At 42.0% G+C, this 25,062-nt stretch overlaps 1 long non-coding RNA gene across 1 annotated transcript in view; it reads right to left on the reverse strand.

Moving 5' to 3' along the window:
* Positions 1–6,217: 6,217 nt before the first annotated feature.
* LOC142665880 (uncharacterized) overlaps positions 6,218–25,062 on the reverse strand; it is a 45,540-nt gene continuing 26,695 nt past the window's right edge. Inside the window, exons 2-3 of the long non-coding RNA XR_012851594.1 lie at positions 17,819–18,014; positions 6,218–6,984 (exon numbers count right to left, since the gene is read on the reverse strand). This is a non-coding gene — a long non-coding RNA (uncharacterized LOC142665880). The remainder of the gene's footprint in view (positions 6,985–17,818; positions 18,015–25,062) is intronic.

The following is a 25,062-nucleotide window of genomic DNA, read 5'->3' on the forward strand; positions in this document are numbered from 1 at the left end:
GCATTTTTGCAATGATCTAATCTGCATGGAACACATTGGGCCAATTTCAATGGACAAAAGTCTGGTAAGTTCCTCGGGGGTGTTGACTGAATAGCCAGTTATAACTAAGAAGTCAGACCTTACTCTAATGTTCTCAACCGACTTTCGGGATGCCCTTTTTGGTCATACATACCCCTATTCACAACATTTCTAATCCTCCTCTTATGGACTTGAGCCTTTAGAGGAACCATATGTAATGAGTGAGGACCGGGAGAAACGAGGACAGCATCAGCTTCGAGAAACTCAGGTATGAAGTATGCAGAATAAAATTACCTAAGCCCACAATGACATCATGAAGTTTTTTTTCGTGAACGATCAGCTTCATTAGCAAAGGATAAAACCTTTCTTTAAAACTTCTGGAACAAACACAATGACTTGAATAAATTCTGTACTTTCCAGCCAAAAACAGGAGGCTGCTCCATCAATCGTCTTGTCAACTGAAAGTTTTCAGTGGAGGCTTGCAGATTCTTGGCGACGGTGGCTTCTTGCTTCGTATGTAGACCATTCAGGGTTCTTTCTTCAGCTGTCTGAGGGCATTAACTTGATAACGAACATGCTGTGGAGTGGGGACGGTACTGGCGCCCATACTGCTCGTAAGATCTCATTACAGCAGAGGACTTGAACCTCCGGTGGCCTGAAAGCAAACTTTAGATCTAAAAGTGGCTGACCAGAGACATGAGTAATGTTGAGCCTATTCAAAATAAAATAGACAAAATTTTGAAAAAGGACACTTTCCTAAAGTAAAGCACTGCATTTGGAAACCGTGTGCCAAAAATACTGCCATCCATGAAAGGGAAATCCAAAAATTTAGGAAAGTATGATCGAAATCTTCTATTCTTGTAGCATAGCTATAGAAATCCATTTAATCTTAGGTTAGGGCTATGCAGAGAGCTGTACTGCGTGATGGTTGGCACAATAGTGTTGTGTGACTTGTCTCCTAACCGTTCCCCACTTTTTGATGGAAATTTCCATTGTTCTCCATGGTATATTGCAACTATCTACTCAACTGTGACTCGTTACTGTCACAATCTAGGGAATGTGGACCCACTAGGCTGCTCCACCGTAGCGAAGAGGCAGCTGACCAACTCAGTCTATGCAGAGGTGCGTAGCACAAGGGTACCTGAGATAGTCCAGACAGCGGCAGGGCTTCGGCACATATAGGGCTAGATGTGGCAAGTTGCGCCAGACGTGACGGATGGCACCAGTGATGGCAGATGACACACAGACGTGGCGTATCCAGCAGGTGGCACCACTCGTCTCCGATACAAGGCAGGCTCAGGAAGGAAATACAGCACGAGATACGATGAAGGGAACGGGAACACAGGGAGCAGGAAAACACTAAGGGACCAGTTGCAATACAAACATGGGAAAAGTACCAACTACGCTCAGGCAAGGAGTGGGAGGGCAGAGCCCTGTTTATAGTCCAGGGTGCACTGGGGGGGTAGGGAACTTTTAGGAAGTGTGCCCACAGGCCCTTTAAGATCGGGGACGAGCACGTGCGCGCAGTCCACCACACACTCGAGGAAGGGAATGCCGCGCCAGCCAAGGTCTCCGGAGAAGAGGACATAGGCAGGCGGCCTGGAAGTTGCGGCCGCTCGCCGAGTGTGAGCGGCAGCAGTCTGCAACCGCAGCCATAAGAATTACATTCACTGTTGGACTGGGATTCCTTGGGTCCACCCTTTATATAGAACATGTAGAAGTCCACTAGGATTAGAATCTATCATCAATAAGGTCTAAGAGATATTTTGTGGATCAACCCATAATAAGAAGACCCTAGTGGCAAGTGGTTAACTACAAAGTCAAGTGGGGTTGTCTTCTGCTGAAACACTGGGCCCATTATTATGTCAGAGCCCACTGAAAAATCCACTAATACTCTCATAGGTCAGTCCGACCCTGAATACATTCCTATACAAAATGACATTATGTAACAGAGCCTCTTCTCTAACCATTAGACCAAGGTCATGGTTTTCTGGTCAATATGTCACCATCTTTTGAGATATCAGTTTTGGATTTCCTCCATTGGTTACTCTGATTTGATGCCTGCCAGAAGGACGAAAACAAAACAAACGTAGAAGTCTCACTATTAATTTTCACATAATATAATTATGGTTTTAGGGTCCCTTTAAAAAAGACCCTCCAGTAATAGTCAAGTGATTGAAAAAAGTGGTATAACACTACTGGCAATTATAGCTGCCGACTGTGGCTTACCTTCTCCACCATTGATGCAGTACGTGCCTCCAACATACAACAAGCAGCCACGCCAGCAGCACTATTCCCCTATATCACCCGCCTTTCACGCCACTTTGGTTGGGGCCGAGGTGTTCCTCTGGCCGCATGATTTTGCTGCCTCTAGCTATCCCGGTGGGTGATTCTCTAGATAACTGTTGCAAAGGATAAGAGCCAACAGTCCAATAACAAGTTTCATGGAAGAAAAGAAGGAATTACATAATGATATAGCAGAGTTGAGTATGTGGTACGGATCTGGAGTTTAGGAGGGTATTCAGACAATCCAAGGTTCGGTATCGGTGATGTAGCAGATCTGCGAACGTGGTACAGAGGAATGATGCAGAAGACTATTGAAGGGCAGGTATAAAATGAATAGCAAAATCAGATAAAGAAAGTTACCACTCCAGCTTTCTATGCTGTGCTTTCTATAAGACACCTAGCACTCCGGCTGGTCAGATGGCGGTGCGTTCTGCGCATGCGCTGCCCGATATTCTGACCAGCCTGCCGAGATATACATCACGGTGGTGTCCCACAGGGAGAGACCGCACTGGATCTTAGCGGGGTACGTATGTTCCACACATATACTGCGGCCACCCTTACATTGGATGATGCCCTGTGTGGTGTCTTCTTTTGCCATGTACAGTCATACAGTGGACCAATAACCATACCAAAGAGGGTCTTATTATAAGCGCCATACGTTGGACAAATACATATGCCTAAATACCGTCATACAGTGCTCAAATAATACCAATAATACAGCGACCAAATAACCGTTCCATACATAAAGTAGTCTAATAACTGCTATACAATTGAAATCGAGATTTGTGGTGGTCACAATCCTTTTCTTCATGGGTGGCCCATGTCCCTTGTAATATGTGAAGAACATACAAATGCCACATAGATATTCCTGTAATTGGAGCCGATGACCTCCTTGACCACCTGAGCCACCCATTGCCAAATCAATGTCAATTATTGTTCCTTTTTACCACTTTATACCAAAACTAGAAAACAAAAAGGGTTCAAAGATGGAATAAAGGGCCTGAAGAAGATGTAGAGCCCATAGTGATCTCCTGCAGATGGTAAACTAGACCCCATGCCTCAGCGCTCCCCTCTCAGCATAGCCTAAGAGAACCCATTAATTATCTGACTCTTCGTTAGCGTATTGTATTGGGTGCATACGCTCTAATATGCTAATTGCCCTTTAATTACGGAGTTATTAGGGCTCCTCCAGGTATTCAGAGCCAGAGACAAATTGACATCTGCTACCGTCAATCTGGAAGAGACAATGCAGGAAAACTATTGTCAGCGAAGAAGATCATTTATCAAAGGGAGCGGAGTAACCCCGCCGCACTCCCAGCAATAACTTCTCATACTGCTTCCTCCGTTGTGTGCGGCTCACGTTTAATTGTTGTTAATTGGGGGTTAAGGAAACCATATGTTACACCAGGATTGTTCAGATTAGTATTTCTCACACAGGCTCCACAGATCAGTCCAAAGTATTTGGATTGATTGTGACAAAAGACGAGAAAAAAGTGCCACCATCCCAAAAACCGCAAATAGGAACCTAGCCTGGAATGGCGAAGAAACAGCAACAAATTAGAGATTTCAGCGCAAAAAACAACACACTTTATCGAACAATTCAATAGCAATGGATGCTGGGAATTTTGAGTATCTAGAGAACCCTGGTGCAATTTTGTGACCTATTCACTTCCAATAAGCTGAAAAAATGTGTGCGCCCCAGTGGAGCTGTGACATGGAGCGGCAATGGTGACGTCATCAGGCCAATGATGTCATCATGTAGCCAGGGCCAGTGTAACTAAACTTTTAGAAAACTTTTAACATGTCATACCGACTTGTCAGAAGTTTTGACTGGTGGGGGTCCGAGCACTGAGACCCCCACCGATCGCTAAAACTAAGCAGAAGTCCTCGGATGAGCTCAGTGACTTTTCATTTCCGGTTGGTTTTCCTCGGAGCGGTGTACGGGCTCCATAGAAAGTCTAGGAGTCCGTACACCGCTCGCTTGGCTCTCCAAGGAAAGCAGATCAGGATCTTCTAGTTACAAGAGCAGAAGATCAGTACCAAGAACCCCCTAATAGCAGTTCAGGAAAATTATTTTGCCACGAGGTGGGGCTCACCGCATACTCATTTATCATTGGGTTCAATGGGAACAGTATAAATCCCTATGCAATGAGCGCCCTCTAGTGTTCGCTTCACGCAGAAAGAATTTTATTATTTAGAGATAGTCTATCATGGGGTACTTTAATATGATTATTTGGGGTGCCCCTCTGTGACTCAAGAGCTCCTGTTCCCACTAAGAACCGTGATCTGTAGGCAGATGACAGCATCCTTACAAAGTGTTCTGTCATATATACAGTAGTGCTGCGATTGCATGCACAATCAGGGTACACCTAGCACTATCAGTCATCGCACTTAGAAACCCCCTAATTGTTTACTAAAATGTTGCGCAATTTTCTAAATTACATTTTGTGCTTCAATTTCTCACCATATTCTCTGCTTGCTGTCCGTGAATAGAAACATTACTTGTCAAGTGGCTAAACACCTGTCCTTAGGGGCGATGCAATGCTTGTTGGCACCCACGGTGGAGATTTCAGAGGGAGTCCCCCTCAATCTCTTAAATTCAGCATTATAGTTATCGAATAGACAAATGTTTATTTAATTGTCCCTATTTGCATCTTTTCCACCAATCCCGGGTGTTCTTTTATTTATTTATTTATTTATTTATTTTTACAGGAAAATACTTAGTAGAAAAATGTAAAGGTGGAACATTTATTTATTTTATATATATTTTTAAATCCATAAATTATGCCCCCTCCCCACAATGGTGCCCTAGCCGACTGCCTACTCCAACTACTCGTCATCCATCCCTTGCTGTCCAAATCACATTCAGAATACACTTTAAGGGCATGACCACACGTAGCGGAATTGCTCTGGAATTCCGCTGCGGACAGTGCGCAGCGGAAATCCGCAGCGTACACGTTTCTCCATTGCCTTCCACAGCTTTGTGGTTGCTTTCGTTTGCACGTTGCGGACAATTCCGCTGCGGAGCATAGGCTGCGGTGCGGAATTTTGTGTCCGCAGTATACAATGGTTGTTGCGGACTGTTTGCGGACTCATTGCGGAATTTCTCCATTGACTTCAATGGAGATTCTAAATTCCGCAATGAAGTCCGCAGCTGTCATGCACATGTTATGTGTGCTGCGGATGCGTCTTGCTTTTTTGACATGACATTTCTTCATTCTGGCTGGACCTATGTATTTCTAGGTCTACAGCCAGACTGAAGCCCCATGCACACTAACGTAAAAACGCCCATAATCACGGGCCGTTATTACGGCACGAGCAGGCCCATAGAAGTCAATGGGGCTCCCGTAATTACGGGTGACTACGTGTGTGCACCCGGAATTACGGGAGCGTTGCTAGGCGACGTCAGTAAATAGTCACTGTCCAGGGTGCTGAAAGAGTTAAGCGATCGGCAGTAACTGTTTCTGCACCCTGGACAGTGACTACCGATCCCAATATACAGCAACCTGTAAAAAAATAGAAGTTCATACTTACCGAGAACTCCCTGCTTCTTTCTCCAGTCCGGCTTCCCAGGATGACGTTTCAGTCTAAGTGACAGCTGTAGCCAATCACAGTCCAATCACAGGCTGCAGCCAATCACAGGCCGATCACATGCTGCAGCGGTCACATGGACTGCCGCGTCATCCAGGGAGGTCGGGCTGGATGCCGAAAGAGGGACGCGTCACCAAGACAACGGCCGGTAAGTATGAAATTCTTTTTACTTTCACTAGGGAAAGTGCTGTCTCTTCTCTGTATCCTGCACTGATAGAGAGAAGGGAAGTACTTTCACCTCAATACGCAGCGGCTAGTCCGCATCAATTTAATGCCCGTTTTAGGCAAAGCCGCAACAGAATCTGTGCGGCATTGATGCGGACAGTAGCGGAAGAATTGCCTTAACGAGCCCTGCACCTGTGTCAGGAGCACGTGATCATGACTAGTATTTTAACCACTGTAAAAAAGTTATGTTTTTATTTACTGACAGCAAGCAAAGATTTTGAAAAAAAAACAAACGCTGTACTTACATAAAACTGGGGAGGAAAAAATCCCACGTGAAAATTGTGACTATTTCTGAATGAATGCGATTGTTTGAGCATTTAGCTCACGTCTATTGGGGTCGGGTGAATCTGGTCTCGCAGCACTTTTACTCTGGCCTTTCTCAAACAATTCAAGGATAAATGGGAAGAGACACCGCTGATTATCCCTCTTTACACTCTGCCAATGAAAACGCGCACATTACCAGCAAGGAATTTACATTTTTGGCTTCTTCGGTTGAAACCAATTACGGTTCATTTTTTCAAGTCAATCCAGTCAAACAACAAATAGTAAAAATGGCTTTTAGCGGTCTTGCCACCTCATTATCGCCTCTTCTGTAGGTTTCCCCCTATAGCTGGGTGCTGCTACGGTGTGGACACATCTGATGGTTGGGCTCAGCTGGCGTGTACGATGGGAAATTACTTAACAATTGACCGCAATCCCAAAAAGCCGGGCGAGGGGTGTTAAGATGTTGTTAATCCTCAAGCTGAAAAGATTTATGGTAGGAACCTTGTGTTTCCAACACTTCTCCATAGACTGTTGTCTGAACTTTATTGATGCGCCTGTCACTGGGACGTCAATCATGATGAGTGCTGAATGGATGTGGGACTGCAGAAATATAAGTAGGGCTGGGTAATTAAAAACGCCAATAGTAAAAGTAATAAACGAAAGGCCCTATTACACCGGCCGATAACTATTACATCGTTGATCGGCGCTCGTTTGCTCCTGTCACAAGGAGCTATAGATGGGGAAGAGCGGTCGTTACTCCAATCGCTCGTCCCCATCTATTATCATCATGTCGGCAGCGCGTCTCCCTGTTTACACACCAAGATGTGCTGCCGACAACGATAATATTTCACTTTTTTAATACGATACGACCAGCAGATGAAGGAGCGTTTGCTCGATCATCTGCTCATCGCTGCCCTGTTTACACAGGACAATTATCGTCAACGAGCGCTCTATAAACCCTTGTCTGCCTGATAATTGCCCAGTGTAAAACCCCCTTAAGGCCCTCTATCGACAAGTACATGGAAATGAACATCACTACTATAACACTACCCACCTCCCCTTCAATAAAAAACACACACACATATATATATATATAGAAAAATTATATAACAGCTATTATACTCCATAGACTATACAACTGCCCCCTATGTACAAGTACAAAACTACTATAATACTGACCCCTATATACAGGAATATAACTACTATAATACTGCCACTATATACAAGAATATAACTACTATAATACTGCTCCTATATACAGGAATATAACTACTATAATACTGCCACTATATACAAGAATATAACTACTATAATACTGCCCCCTATATACAAGAATATAACTACTATAATACTGCTCCTATACACAAGAATATAACTACTATAATACTGCACCCTATATACAAGAATATAACTACTATAATACTGCCCCCTATATACAAGAATATAACTACTATAATACTGCTCCTATATACAAGAATATAACTACTATAATACTGCTCCCTATATACAAGAATATAACTACTATAATACTGCCCCCTATATACAAGAATATAACTACTATAATACTGCCCCCTATGTACAAGAATATAACTACTATAATACTGCCCCTATATACAAGAATATAACTACTATAATACTGCTCATATATACAACAATATAACTACTATAATACTGCCCCCTATATACAAGAATATAACTACTATAATACTGCCCCTATATACAAGAATATAACTACTATAATACTGCTCCTATACACAAGAATATAACTACTATAATACTGCACCCTATATACAGGAATATAACTACTATAATACTGCCCCTATATACAGGAATATAACTACTATAATACTGCCACTATATACAAGAATATAACTACTATAATACTGCCCCTATATACAAGAATAGAACTACTATAATACTGCCCCTATATACAAGAATATAACTACTATAATACTGCCCCTATATACAAGAATATAACTACTATAATACTGCCCCTATATACAAGAATATAACTACTATTACACTGCTCCTATATACAAGAATATAACTACTATAATACTGCCCCCTATATACAAGAATATAACCACTATAATACTGCCCCCTATATATAAGAATATAACTACTATATTACTGCCCCCTATATACAAGAATATAACTACTATAATACTGCCCCTATATACAAGAATATAACTACTATAATACTGCTCCTATATACAAGAATATAACTACTATAATACTGATCCTATATACAAGAATATATCTACTATAATACTGCTCCTATATACCAGAATATAACTACTATAATACTGATCCTATATACAAGAATATAACTACTATAATACTGCTCCTATATACAAGATTATAACTACTATAATACTGCTCCTATATACAAGAATATAACTACTATAATACCGCCCCCTATATACAAGAATATAACTACTATAATATTGCTCCTATATACAAGAATATAACTACTATAATACTGCTCCCTATATACAAGACTATAACTACTATAATACTGCCCCTATATACAAGAATATAACTACTTTAATACTGCTCCTATATACAAGAATATACCTACTATAATACTGCTCCTATATACAAGAATATAACTACTATAATACTGCTCCCTATATACAAGACTATAACTACTATAATACTGCTCCTATATACAGGAACATAACTACTATAATACTGCCCCTATATACAGGAACATAACTACTATAATACTGCTCCTATATACAGGAACATAACTACTATAATACTGCCCCTATATACAAGAATATAACTACTATAATACTGCTCCTATATACAAGAATATAACTACTATAATACTGCCTCCATGTACAAGAATATAACTACTAGAATACTGCTCCTATATACAAGAAAATAACTACTATAATACTGCCTCCATGTACAAGAATATAACTACTATAATACTGCCCCCTATATACAAGAATATAATTACTATAATACTGCCCCCTACATACAAGAATATAACTAATATAATACTGCTTCTATATACAAGAATATAACTACTATAATACTGCCCCTATATACAAGAATATAACTACTATAATACTGCTCCTATATACAAGAATATAACTACTATAATACTGCCCCTATATACGAGAATATAACTACTATAATACTGCCCCTATATACAAGAATATAACTACTATAATACTGTATCCTATATACAAGAATATAACTACTATAATACTGCCCCTATATACAAGAATATAACTACTATAATACTGTATCCTATATACAAGAATATAACTACTATAATACTGCTGCTATATACAAGAATATAACTACTATAATACTGCCCCTATATACAAGAATATAACTACTATAATACTGCCCCCTATATACAAGAATATAACTACTATAATACTGCCTCCTATATACAAGAATATAACTACTATAATACTGCCCCCTTATATACAAGTATATAACTACTATAATACTGCTCCTATATACAAGAATATAACTACTATAATACTGCCCCTATATACAAGAATATAACTACTATAATACTGCTCCTATATACAAGAATATAACTACTATAATACGGCTCCTATATACAAGAATATAACTACTATAATACTGCCCCTATATACAAGAATATAACTACTATAATACTGCCCCTATATACAAGAATATAACTACTATAATACTGCCCCTATATACAAGAATATAACTACTATAATACTGCTCCTATATACAAGAATATAACTACTATAATTATCTTTTTTTATTTGAAAACTTGCAACAAATTATTACAATACCTTTGCAATACACTCATAACAGATAAAGAAAATAAACATTTGTCTCTTAATAACATCACAATAATTAAACAAACCATAATATATGAATATTGCTCCAGTATAGATTGTTTCAACTATTTTTCATGATATTATTCTAGACAGTATTACAGGAGAGTTCTTCTTTATTGATGACCGGGCTGCATCGCGCACACCACAGAGGGTACACGGTCACCACATTTATGACGTATAGTGAACCTCTATGATATGAACGGAGTTCGGGGTAGAAGTCTCCATACAGCAGCAAAGAGCTTCACTGTCCCACTAGATGTGGTGACTGCAGGGACACAGCAGGGACATTACTCTTTACATAAGTCTCTTGTATAAAGATGTCATTGGTTTTGTCGTCAGACAGACGCTGGAATATCGCCTGCCGCCTGCTCCTATTCTTCGGACTGTTCACATTGATGGAGGTGATTTTCAGCCTCATCTTGGTTACATGTCTTTCCTACTTTTTTTCCTTCTTCCACTGCTATGTCCTGTAACACCCCATCTTTTGGTGGACATTGGGGGGTCAGCGTCTTCATCCTGAGGTTCGTCATCTGGGTTGTGTGAGGAGACTTGCTCCATCTCTGCTTCTTCTTCCTGGTCATCTTCCCCCAGCGCACAGTAACGTCCCCCAGTTATCGCCAGCACTGGAGACTCCGGTGATTTCTTTGCAGCAGTGATTTTTTTCCTAGAAGAATCATCTGTTTTACTTCTCCTTTTAACCGTCTGAAATCCCTCCTCATCGATACTGGTCGCTGTGGCTGGATCAGCTGGTTTTTTACTGGTCGCTTCGGCTGGCCCAGCTGGTTTTTTACTGGTCGCTGCGGCTGGATCAGCTGGTTCCTTACTGGTGTCGGGCAGATGTTTGGTGACAGAGTGACTGGATATTTTGCTTTTAGCATGACCTCTATTTTCAGTGGCTGGTGACACTTGTGCAGCATCCATAGATGGGACATTCGTCTCTGGAGCAGGGTCTCTGGTACTTTGGCTCACATCCTCGCTGGGACTTCCAGGTTCTGGGGTTGTATCTACACATATGGAGACATCCTCCTGGTCTTCCTCCATGGCTCCTTTAAAGGTCTCCTCCTTATTATGCTCTGCATGCGGACACTCCCGGAATGTATGTCCAGGTCCTAAGCACAGGTTACAGATGACAGGTCCTGTACAATCATCCTTCACATGCCCAAACTGACCACATAGTGAGCACTTAATACGGGAACAGTTGAATGCCAGGTGTCTGCCCCCACATCTATGGCACAGTCGCGGTTGACCAGGGTAGTAACATATGCCTCTCTCCGAGCCCAGGTAGAAGGAGTGCGGCAGATGTCTGGTCACTCCATTCTCCTGAACCAGCTGGATCTTGACAGAATATCCTCCATTCCAGATCTCCTCCTCATCATAGATCTTTGTTGGCAGCCTCTTCACCTCACAATATCTGCTCAACCAGTGCTGCAAATCTGCCAGAGCCACCACCTCAGACTGGAACAGGACGGTGGCAGTGACTACCTGGGGTTTAGTCAGCTGGATGACATGTAGATGCTCCCACATCGCGTGCTCCTTTGTATCATTATAAATACTCCAGAATAAATCTAGACTATATTGCAGCTTGAAACTGATGTCATAATTCCTGCTGGAGGGAACGTGGATCAGAGCGAACACCTCAGAAGCTTTAAACTTCATAAACTCCTTCAACAAAACTTTCCCAATGTAGAGTCTGGAGGGGAGGTTTTCCTCTGGTCCTGAGTACCTGATTCTGACCGCGTTCCTCCTCTGAGGTGGGGGGTTAGTCGGTCTTGTGACGCTGGAGAACAGTCTCCTGTACTGAGGTCTGTCAGCAGGTGGGTCAGGACTGGACCTCTCCTCAGCTGATTGTACTGCAGATCCTCCTGTGTCTGCTCCTGATCGCTGTGTAACCTGCACTCCATTCACTGACACTGCGGACGGCTGAACCTCCAGCACAGGGTCTGCAATGTCCGCCTCAGCCTGAGCCGCTGGTTCATCAGATATCAGACTGTCAATCACCGCGGTGAGCGAGGTCTCACTTATAATGTCAGGACATGAGGCACTTTCTTGCTCACTCCCAGGAGTGCCACTCGCATTTACTTCATCAGTACTGCACATAGAGTCTACTGCAGTTAACCCCTCGTCAGCTGGCACACATTTCTCTGCAGCTTTAGCAGCATTTTTGTTCACTGATTGCACAGACCCCACACATGATGAGAGATGTGATCCTCCAGCCACTGCACACTCATATCTTCCAGGGTTTCCCTGCTCCACAATATTATACACAGTCTTATAGTCAGTGTCTTTTTTTGCAATGATATTTTTTCTCTTCACAGTTTGGGCTCTAGTCTCCCTTTTATTCTCCATTGCCCGGTTCTTTATTTTGGGCACTGTGCATGAGTCTTTCTGCAATCTCTCCTTCAATATCACCAGCTCACGTGTACAAACATCAAGACACTCACATTTCATCAGCTTTGCCTTTGGATCAGTCTCTTGGTTAATTTCAGTTCTCAATTTGCGAACTTGCATTTCCATTTTAAAGATATTTTTCTTTGTCATTTTTTTGCACAATTCACCAACATCATGAGATTCAGTTGACTCACCAGCCACCATTTCCAGATCTTCACCTCCACCATCTCCATGCTGCAGGTCAAACTCCAGACTCTGGGCTTTCCCAGGATCATCAGCCCAGGACCCCTCCCCTCCACCTGGGTCAGAAGCCATGCATAGTCCTAACAGGGAGCTCACAAGCACACGTCTATCCTCTCCTATGGACAAGAATATAACTACTATAATACTGCCCCTATATACAAGAATATAACTACTATAATACTGCCCCTATATACAAGAATATAACTACTATAATACTGCTCCTATATACAAGAATATAACTACTATAATACTGCCCCCTATATACAAGAATATAACTACTATAATACTGCCCCTATATACAAGAATATAACTACTATAATACTGCTCCTATATACAAGAATATAACTACTATAATACTGCCTCCTATATACAAGAATATACAGGAACCCTATATACAGGAACATAACTACTATAATACTGCTCCTATATACAGGAACATAACTACTATAATACTGCCCCTATATACAAGAATATAACTACTATAATACTGCTCCTATATACAAGAATATAACTACTATAATACTGCCTCCATGTACAAGAATATAACTACTAGAATACTGCTCCTATATACAAGAAAATAACTACTATAATACTGCCTCCATGTACAAGAATATAACTACTATAATACTGCCCCCTATATACAAGAATATAATTACTATAATACTGCCCCCTACATACAAGAATATAACTAATATAATACTGCTTCTATATACAAGAATATAACTACTATAATACTGCCCCTATATACAAGAATATAACTACTATAATACTGCTCCTATATACAAGAATATAACTACTATAATACTGCCCCTATATACGAGAATATAACTACTATAATACTGCCCCCTATATACAAGAATATAACTACTATAATACTGTATCCTATATACAAGAATATAACTACTATAATACTGCCCCTATATACAAGAATATAACTACTATAATACTGTATCCTATATACAAGAATATAACTACTATAATACTGCTGCTATATACAAGAATATAACTACTATAATACTGCCCCTATATACAAGAATATAACTACTATAATACTGCCCCCTATATACAAGAATATAACTACTATAATACTGCCTCCTATATACAAGAATATAACTACTATAATACTGCCCCCTTATATACAAGTATATAACTACTATAATACTGCTCCTATATACAAGAATATAACTACTATAATACTGCCCCTATATACAAGAATATAACTACTATAATACTGCTCCTATATACAAGAATATAACTACTATAATACGGCTCCTATATACAAGAATATAACTACTATAATACTGCCCCTATATACAAGAATATAACTACTATAATACTGCCCCTATATACAAGAATATAACTACTATAATACTGCCCCTATATACAAGAATATAACTACTATAATACTGCTCCTATATACAAGAATATAACTACTATAATACTGCCCCCTATATACAAGAATATAACTACTATAATACTGCCCCTATATACAAGAATATAACTACTATAATACTGCTCCTATATACAAGAATATAACTACTATAATACTGCCTCCTATATACAAGAATATAACTACTATAATACTGCCCACTATGTACAAGAATATAACTACTATAATACTGCCCCTATATACAAGAATATAACTACTATAATACTGTATCCTATATACAAGAATATAACTACTATAATACTGCTGCTATATACAAGAATATAACTACTATAATACTGCCCCTATATACAAGAATATAACTACTATAATACTGCCCCCTATATACAAGAATATAACTACTATAATACTGCCTCCTATATACAAGAATATAACTACTATAATACTGCCCCCTTATATACAAGTATATAACTACTATAATACTGCTCCTATATACAAGAATATAACTACTATAATACTGCCCCTATATACAAGAATATAACTACTATAATACTGCTCCTATATACAAGAATATAACTACTATAATACGGCTCCTATATACAAGAATATAACTACTATAATACTGCCCCTATATACAAGAATATAACTACTATAATACTGCCCCTATATACAAGAATATAACTACTATAAGGGCATGACCACACATGGCGGAATTCCTCCGCAACTGTCCGCATCAATGCCGCACCTAATCCGGGTTGCGGATTACGGCTGCGGATCTGCACAAAATGTGCAGAAAATTGATGCGGACTAGCTGCTGCGGACTGCGGGAAAAGTGCTTCCCTTCTCCCTATCAGTGCAGGATAGAGAGAAGGGACAGCACTTTCCCTAGTGAAAGTAAAAGAAATTCATACTTACCGCCCGTTGTCTTTATGACGCGTCCCTCCTTCGGCATCCAGCCCGACCTCCCTGGATGACGCGCCAGTCCATGTGACCGCTGCAGCCTGTGCTTGGCCTGTGATTGGCTGCAGCCGTCACTTACACTGAAACGTCATCCTGGGAGGCCGGACTGGAGACAGAAACAGGGAGTTCTCGGTAAGTACGAACTTCATTTTTTTTTACAGATACATGTATATTGGGATCGGTAGTCACTGTCCCGGGTGCAGAAACAGTTACTGCCGATCGCTTAACTCTTTCAGCACCCTGGACAGTGACTATTTACTGACGTCTCCTAGCAACGCTCCCGTCATTACGGGAGCCCCATTGACTTCCTCAGTCTGGCTGTAGACCTAGAAATACATAGGTCCAGCCAGAATGAAGAAATGTCAAGTAAAAAAAGCAAGACGCATCCGCAGCACACATGACATGTGCATGACAGCTGCGGACTTCATTGCGGAACTTTGAATCTCCATTGAAGTCAATGGAGAAATTCCGCCATGAGTCCGCCACTGCTCCGCAACAGACAGAGCATGCTGCGGACACCAAATTCCGCTCCGCAGCCTATGCTCCGCAGCGGAATTGTACGCATCGTGTAAACGAACACTGCTAAATTAAAGTGAAAGTCAATGTAGAAACGGCTCCGCTGCGGATTAACGCTGCGGAGTGTCCGCAGCGGAATTTAAGTGCAATTCCGCCATGTGTGAACCCGCCCTAATACTGCCCCTATATACAAGAATATAACTACTATAATACTGCTCCTATATACAAGAATATAACTACTATAATACTGCCCCCTATATACAAGAATATAACTACTATAATACTGCCCCTATATACAAGAATATAACTACTATAATACTGCTCCTATATACAAGAATATAACTACTATAATACTGCCTCCTATATACAAGAATATAACTACTATAATACTGCCCACTATGTACAAGAATATAACTACTATAAGGGCATGCCCCCACGTGGCGGATTTCCTCCGCAACTGTCCGCATCAATGCCGCACAGAATCTGCGTTGCAGATTCTGCGGCGGATCTGCCCAAAATGTGCAGTAAACTGATGCGGACTAGCTGCTGCGGACTGCGGGAAAAGTGCTTCCCTTCTCTCTATCAGTGCAGGATAGAGAGAAGGAACAGCACTTTCCCTAGTGAAAGTAAAAGAATTTCATACTTACCGGCCGTTGTCTTGGTGACGCGTCCCTCTTTCGGCATCCAGCCCGACCTCCCTGGATGACGCGGCAGTCCATGTGACCGCTGCAGCCTGTGATTGGCTGCAGCCGTCACTTAGACTGAAACGTCATCCTGGGAAGCCGGACTGGAGACAGAAGCAGGGAGTTCTCGGTAAGTATGAACTTCTATTTTTTTTACAGGTAGCTGTATATTGGGATCGGTAGTCACTGTCCAGGGGGCAGAAACAGTTACTGCCGATCGCTTAACTCTTTCAGCACCCTGGACAGTGACTATTTACTGACGTCTCCTAGCAACGCTCCCGTAATTCCGGGAGCCCCATTGACTTCCGCAGTCTGGCTGTAGACCTAGAAATACATAGGTCCAGCCAGAATGAAGAAATGTCATGGCAAAAAAGCAAGACGCATCTGCAGCACACATAACATGTGCATGATAGCTGCGGACTTCATTGCGGAATTTAGAATCTCCATTGAAGTCAATGGAGAAATTCCGCCATGAGTCCGCAACCAGTCCGCCACTGGTCCGCAACAGACAGAGCATGCTGCGGACACCAAATTCCGCTCTGCAGCCTATGCTCCGCAGCGGAATTTTACGCATCGTCTAAACGAACACTTCTAAATAGAAGTGGAAGTCAATGGAGAAACGGCTCCGCTGCGGATTAACGCTGCGGAGTGTCCGCAGCGGAATTCAAGTGAAATTCCGCCACGTGTGAACCCTAATACTGCTCCTATATACAAGAATATAACTACTATAATACTGCTTCCTATATACAAGAATATAACTACTATAATACTGCTCCTATATACAAGAATATAACTACTATAATACTGCCCCCTATATACAAGAATATAACTACTATAATACTGCCCCCTATATACAAGAATATAACTACTATAATACTGTTCCTATATACAAGAATATAACTACTATAATACTGCTCCTATATACAAGAATATAACTACTATAATACTGCCCCCTATATACAAGAATATAACTACTATAATACTGCCCCCTATATACAAGAATATAACTACTATAATACTGCCCCTATATACAAGAATATAACTACTATAATACTGCTCCTATATACAAGAATATAACTACTATATTACTGCTCCTATGTACAAGAATATAACTACTATAATACTGCCCCCTATATACAAGAATATAACTACTATAATACTGCCCCCTATATACAAGAATATAACTACTATAATACTGCCCCCTATATACAAGAATATAACTACTATAATACTACCCCATTTGTACAAGAATATAACTACTATAATACTGCCTCCTATATACAAGAATATAACTACTATAATACTGCCTCCTATATACAAGAATATAACTACTATAATACTACCCCATTTGTACAAGTATATATGTCATAGCTTATTCAATCAGTATGATATCCGGTATTTCTGACTTGGCGCACCTTTGTGTTGGGAAAGTGATTTTCCACATGTTTTCTCTGCGGTATTAATCCTGCAGGTGGTGGTATTTGCTGCCTCACTTTCATGGGTCCGTTTAACGTCTGTTTTCTTGAAAGTCACCTCCATCATTAGGGCTGCACTTCATAAAAACAAAGCTGCTTCCAGAAACTTTCCCTGCCAGCAGATCAATGATGAAATCTAATACGGAGATGAAATTTTTAGTGAATGGAAACAAATGTCAGCAAATGCCTCATTACGAGTCTTCTACTAAAATGAAATTTTCTGTAAATTTTCTCTAAGAATTGAAATTGATCTATTTTACGGTTTCTGTTCATACAGGACGATGATATAGTCCTGAATACCTAGTTGATGGGGATTATGTCCTTTATCTACCACTAGGTACAATTTATTAGACAAGTGTTGTAAAAAGAATCATTCCAATTAATCGATATTTGCTGCTTTGGTATAAAAAAATTATCAAACATGACATAACGGGGCACAATTATTTTCATGATAATTAGTAAGTGCCTTTAGCTTAGATCTTAGGTCAGATGATGGCACACGTTGTCTGGAGGCGGCTACACATTTCCCCTGCAGCGGTCACTGCAGGAGAAATGTGGTATTACATGGCTCTATGCTCCTGCTAATAGCAGGGGCAAACGCAGGATTTTTAAAGGGGGCTTTTTAAACGCATACTTTTGAAACCAAGTTCTTTTTGTCACCCTCTGTTTTATACGCTTCGAGTTTTGGTCTGCATGTATCCAGCAGCTGAGCCCTTTATATTACAAGTTCTAATAATAAAAAAAAAAAAAGGCTTGGGGATATGTGCTGATCACCACTAGTAACGTAAAATTCAGCAAAGATAATGCCACACTCTGTGCCCCTTGTAGATGATGCCCCACACTGCCCCTGTAGAAAGTGCCACTCACAGTCTATGTAGATAGTGCCCAGGTGCCCCTGAAACAAATAAAAAAACAACTATATTCCCCTAGACTCTTCTCACGAAGAACGCAGCTCCTTGGCCTCCTCGGTTCTGCAGACTATGAGGCATTGAGACGGGATCCTTGCGTAGGCTGGCGAAATCCAGTGACGTGATCGCACCGTCATGCGCAGGGATCCTGTCCTAGCTTATTATAGGCTGCAGGCCTAACGTGGCCTGTAACCTAGTGAGGACGCAGATACAATTGAATGTGGCAATTGTCCGAGGCACTGGGCCAATGCCCGATGCTAGGCAGAGACGTAGCTATGTTCTCCTACATCGGGGGGCAAAGGGGTTTTTGTTTTTTTTTACGTTTCACGTCGGGGGGATAGAGGGCGGGCTGGCCCGACCTGGGCAGATTTGGACGTGCGAGGGGGGGATACAATACCATACGATATGACATAGATAGAGAGAGACGACGAGAGAGAGAGAGAGACGACGAGAGAGAGATATGACAAGAGAGAGAGAGATATGACGAGAGAGAGAGAGAGATATGACGAGAGAGAGAGAGAGATATGACGAGAGAGAGAGAGAGATATGACGAGAGAGAGAGAGAGATATGACGAGAGAGAGAGAGAGATATGACGAGAGAGAGAGAGACGACGAGAGAGAGATATGACAAGAGAGAGAGAGAGAGAGATATGACGAGAGAGAGAGAGAGAGAGATATGACGAGAGAGAGAGAGAGAGATATGACGAGAGAGAGAGAGATATGACGAGAGAGAGAGAGATATGACGAGAGAGAGAGAGATATGACGAGAGAGAGAGAGAGAGAGATATGACGAGAGAGAGAGAGATATGACGAGAGAGAGAGAGAGAGAGAGATATGACGAGAGAGAGAGAGAGAGAGAGAGATATGACGAGAGAGAGAGATATGACGAGAGAGAGAGAGATATGACGAGAGAGAGAGAGAGATATGACGAGAGAGAGAGAGAGAGATATGACGAGAGAGAGAGAGATATGACGAGAGAGAGAGATATGACGAGAGAGAGAGAGATGACGAGAGAGAGAGAGATGACGAGAGAGAGAGAGAGATGACGAGAGAGAGAGAGAGATATGACGAGAGAGCGAGAGAGAGATATGACGAGAGAGCGAGAGAGAGATATGACGAGAGAGAGGGCGAGAGATATGACGAGAGAGAGGGCGAGAGATATGACGAGAGAGAGAGAGATATGACGAGAGAGAGAGAGATATGACGAGAGAGAGAGAGATATGACGAGAGAGAGAGATATGACGAGAGAGAGAGAGAGATATGACGAGAGAGAGAGAGAGATATGACGAGAGAGAGAGATATGACGAGAGAGAGAGAGATATGACGAGAGAGAGAGAGAGAGATATGACGAGAGAGAGAGAGAGATATGACGAGAGAGAGAGAGATATGACGAGAGAGAGAGAGAGAGATATGACGAGAGAGAGAGAGATATGACGAGAGAGAGAGAGAGAGATATGACGAGAGAGAGAGAGATATGACGAGAGAGAGAGAGATATGACGAGAGAGAGAGAGATATGACGAGAGAGAGAGAGAGATATGACGAGAGAGAGAGAGAGAGATATGACGAGAGAGAGAGATATGACGAGAGAGAGAGAGAGATATGACGAGAGAGAGTGAGAGAGAGATATGACGAGAGAGAGAGAGAGATATGACGAGAGAGAGAGAGAGAGATATGACGAGAGAGAGAGAGAGATATGACTAGAGAGAGATATGACGAGAGAGAGAGAGAGACAGAGATATGGCGAGAGAGAGAGAGTGAGAGATATGACGAGATATGACGAGAGAGAGAGAGAGAGATATGACGAGAGAGAGAGAGAGATATGACGAGAGAGAGAGAGATGACGAGAGAGAGAGAGATGACGAGAGAGAGAGAGAGAGATGACGAGAGAGAGAGAGAGATATGACGAGAGAGCGAGAGAGAGATATGACGAGAGAGCGAGAGAGAGATATGACGAGAGAGAGGGCGAGAGATATGACGAGAGAGAGGGCGAGAGATATGACGAGAGAGAGAGAGATATGACGAGAGAGAGAGAGAGATATGACGAGAGAGAGAGAGATATGACGAGAGAGAGAGATATGACGAGAGAGAGAGAGAGATATGACGAGAGAGAGAGAGAGATATGACGAGAGAGAGAGAGATATGACGAGAGAGAGAGAGATATGACGAGAGAGAGAGAGAGAGAGATATATGACGAGAGAGAGAGAGAGATATGACGAGAGAGAGAGAGATATGACGAGAGAGAGAGAGAGAGATATGACGAGAGAGAGAGAGATATGACGAGAGAGAGAGAGAGAGATATGACGAGAGAGAGAGAGATATGACGAGAGAGAGAGAGAGAGATATGACGAGAGAGAGAGAGATATGACGAGAGAGAGAGAGAGAGATATGACGAGAGAGAGAGAGAGAGATATGACGAGAGAGAGAGATATGACGAGAGAGAGAGAGAGATATGACGAGAGAGAGTGAGAGAGAGATATGACGAGAGAGAGAGAGAGATATGACGAGAGAGAGAGAGAGAGAGATATGACGAGAGAGAGAGAGAGATATGACTAGAGAGAGATATGACGAGAGAGAGAGAGAGACAGAGATATGGCGAGAGAGAGAGAGTGAGAGATATATGACGAGAGAGAGAGATATATGACGAGAGAGAGAGCGATATATGACAAGAGAGATAGAGATATGACGAGAGAGAGAGAGAGAGATATGACGAGAGAGAGAGAGAGATATGACGAGAGAGAGAGAGATATGACGAGAGAGAGAGAGAGATATGACGAGAGAGAGAGAGAGATAGAGAGATATGACGAGAGAGAGAGAGATAGAGAGATATGACGAGAGAGAGAGAGATGACGAGAGAGATATGACGAGAGAGAGAGAGAGAGAGATATGACGAGAGAGAGAGAGATATGACGAGAGAGAGAGAGATACGACGAGAGAGAGAGATACGATAAGAGAGACGACGAGAGAGAGACGACGAGAGAGAGACGACGAGAGAGAGAGACGACGAGAGAGAGAGATATGACGAGAGAGAGAGATATGACGAGAGAGAGAGATATGACGAGAGAGAGAGATATGACGAGAGAGAGAGATATGACGAGAGAGAGAGAGAGATATGACGAGAGAGAGAGAGAGAGAGATATGACGAGAGAGAGAGAGATATGACGAGAGAGAGAGAGAGAGATATGACGAGAGAGAGAGAGAGAGATATGACGAGAGAGAGAGAGACATATGACGAGAGAGAGAGAGAGAGATATGACGAGAGAGAGAGAGACATATGACGAGAGAGAGAGATATGACTAGAGAGAGATATGACGAGAGAGAGAGAGAGAGAGACAGAGATATGGCGAGAGAGAGAGAGTGAGAGATATATGACGAGAGAGAGAGAGATATATGACGAGAGAGAGAGCGATATATGACAAGAGAGAGAGAGATGACGAGAGAGATAGAGATATGACTAGAGAGAGAGAGAGATATGACGCGAGAGAGAGATATGACGAGAGAGCGAGAGAGAGATATGACGAGAGAGAGGGCGAGAGAGAGATATGACTAGAGAGAGATATGACTAGAGAGAGAGAGAGATATGACTAGAGAGAGAGAGATATGACGAGAGAGAGAGAGAGAGAGAGATATGACGAGAGAGAGAGAGATATGACGAGAGAGAGAGAGATATGACGAGAGAGAGAGAGATATGACGAGAGAGAGAGAGAGAGAGAGATATGACGAGAGATATGACGAGAGAGAGAGATATGACGAGAGAGAGAGAGAGATAGAGAGATATGACGAGAGAGAGAGAGATGACGAGAGAGATATGACGAGAGAGAGAGAGAGATATGACGAGAGAGAGAGAGAGAGATATGACGAGAGAGAGAGAGAGATATGACGAGAGAGAGAGAGAGATATGACGAGAGAGAGAGATATGACGAGAGAGAGAGAGAGATATGACGAGAGAGAGAGAGAGATATGACGAGAGAGAGAGAGATATGACGAGAGAGAGAGAGAGATATGACGAGAGAGAGAGATATGACGAGAGAGAGAGAGAGATATGACGAGAGAGAGAGAGATATGACGAGAGAGAGAGAGATATGACGAGAGAGAGAGAGAGAGATATGACGAGAGAGAGAGAGAGAGAGAGATATGACGAGAGAGAGAGAGAGAGATATGACGAGAGAGAGAGATATGACGAGAGAGAGAGAAAGAGAGATATGACGAGAGAGAGAGAGAGAGAGAGAGAGAGAGATGACGAGAGAGAGAGAGAGATATGACGAGAGAGAGAGAGATATGACGAGAGAGAGAGAGATATGACGAGAGAGAGAGAGATGACGAGAGAGATATGACGAGAGAGAGAGAGAGATATGACGAGAGAGAGAGATATGACGAGAGAGAGATATGACGAGAGAGCGAGAGAGCGATATGACGAGAGAGAGGGCGAGTGATATGACGAGAGAGAGGGCGAGAGATATGACGAGAGAGAGAGAGAGATATGACGAGAGAGAGAGAGAGTGATATGACGAGAGAGAGGGCGAGAGATATGACGAGAGAGAGAGAGATATGACGAGAGAGAGAGAGAGATATGACGAGAGAGAGAGAGAGAGAGATATGACGAGAGAGAGAGAGAGATATGACGAGAGAGAGAGAGATATGACGAGAGAGAGAGAGAGATATGACGAGAGAGAGAGAGAGAGAGAGATATGACGAGAGAGAGAGAGAGAGAGAGATATGACGAGAGAGAGAGAGAGATATGACGAGAGAGAGAGAGAGAGAGATATGACGAGAGAGAGAGAGAGAGATATGACGAGAGAGAGAGAGACATATGACGAGAGAGAGAGAGAGAGATATGACGAGAGAGAGAGAGATATGACTAGAGAGAGATATGACGAGAGAGAGAGACAGAGATATGGCGAGAGAGAGAGAGTGAGAGATATATGACGAGAGAGAGAGAGATATATGACGAGAGAGAGAGCGATATATGACGAGAGATAGAGATATGACGAGAGAGCGAGAGAGAGATATGACTAGAGAGAGATATGACTAGAGAGAGATATGACGAGAGAGAGAGAGAGAGAGCTATGACGAGAGAGAGAGATATGACGAGAGAGAGAGAGATATGACGAGAGAGAGAGAGATATGACGAGAGAGAGAGAGATATGACGAGAGAGAGAGAGAGAGAGAGATATGACGAGAGAGAGAGAGAGAGATATGACGAGAGATATGACGAGAGAGAGAGATATGACGAGAGAGAGAGAGAGAGAGAGAGATAGAGAGATATGATGAGAGAGAGAGAGATATGACGAGAGAGAGAGAGATGACGAGAGAGATATGACGAGAGAGAGAGAGAGATATGATGAGAGAGAGAGATATGACGAGAGAGAGAGAGAGATATGACGCGAGAGAGAGATATGACGAGAGAGCGAGAGAGAGATATGACGAGATAGAGGGCGAGAGATATGACGAGAGAGAGAGAGAGATATGACGAGAGAGAGAGAGAGAGATATGATGAGAGAGAGAGAGAGAGAAAGATATGACGAGAGAGAGAGAGAGAGATATGATGAGAGAGAGAGAGAGAGAAAGATATGACGAGAGAGAGATAGAGATATGACGAGAGAGAGAGATAGAGATATGACGAGAGAGAGAGAGAGAGATATGACGAGAGAGAGAGAGATAGAGATATGACGAGAGAGAGAGATAGAGATATGACGAGAGACATGACGATAGAGAGAGAGACATGACGAGAGAGAGAGAGAGAGAGAGAGATATGACGAGAGAGAGAGATATGACGAGAGAGAGAGATATGACGAGAGAGAGAGATATGACGAGAGAGAGAGAGAGAGAGAGATATGACGAGAGAGAGAGAGATATGACGAGAGATATGACGAGAGAGAGAGAGAGATATGACGAGAGATATGACGAGAGAGAGAGAGAGATATGACGAGAGAGAGAGAGAGAGATAGAGAGATATGATGAGAGAGAGAGAGAGATATGACGAGAGAGAGAGAGATGACGAGAGAGATATGACGAGAGAGATAGAGATATGACGAGAGAGAGAGAGATATGACGAGAGAGAGAGAGATATGACTAGAGAGAGAGATATGACGAGAGAGAGATATGACGAGAGAGAGAGAGATATGACGAGAGATAGAGAAATATGACGAGAGAGAGAGATGACGAGAGAGAGAGATATGACGAGAGAGAGAGATATGACGAGAGAGAAAGAGATATGACGAGAGAGAGAGATAGAGATATGACGAGAGAGAGAGAGAGAGAGAGAGATAGAGATATGA

This window comes from Rhinoderma darwinii, chromosome 13 (assembly GCF_050947455.1).
Source record: "Rhinoderma darwinii isolate aRhiDar2 chromosome 13, aRhiDar2.hap1, whole genome shotgun sequence".
Taxonomy (NCBI): Eukaryota; Metazoa; Chordata; class Amphibia; order Anura; family Rhinodermatidae; genus Rhinoderma; species Rhinoderma darwinii.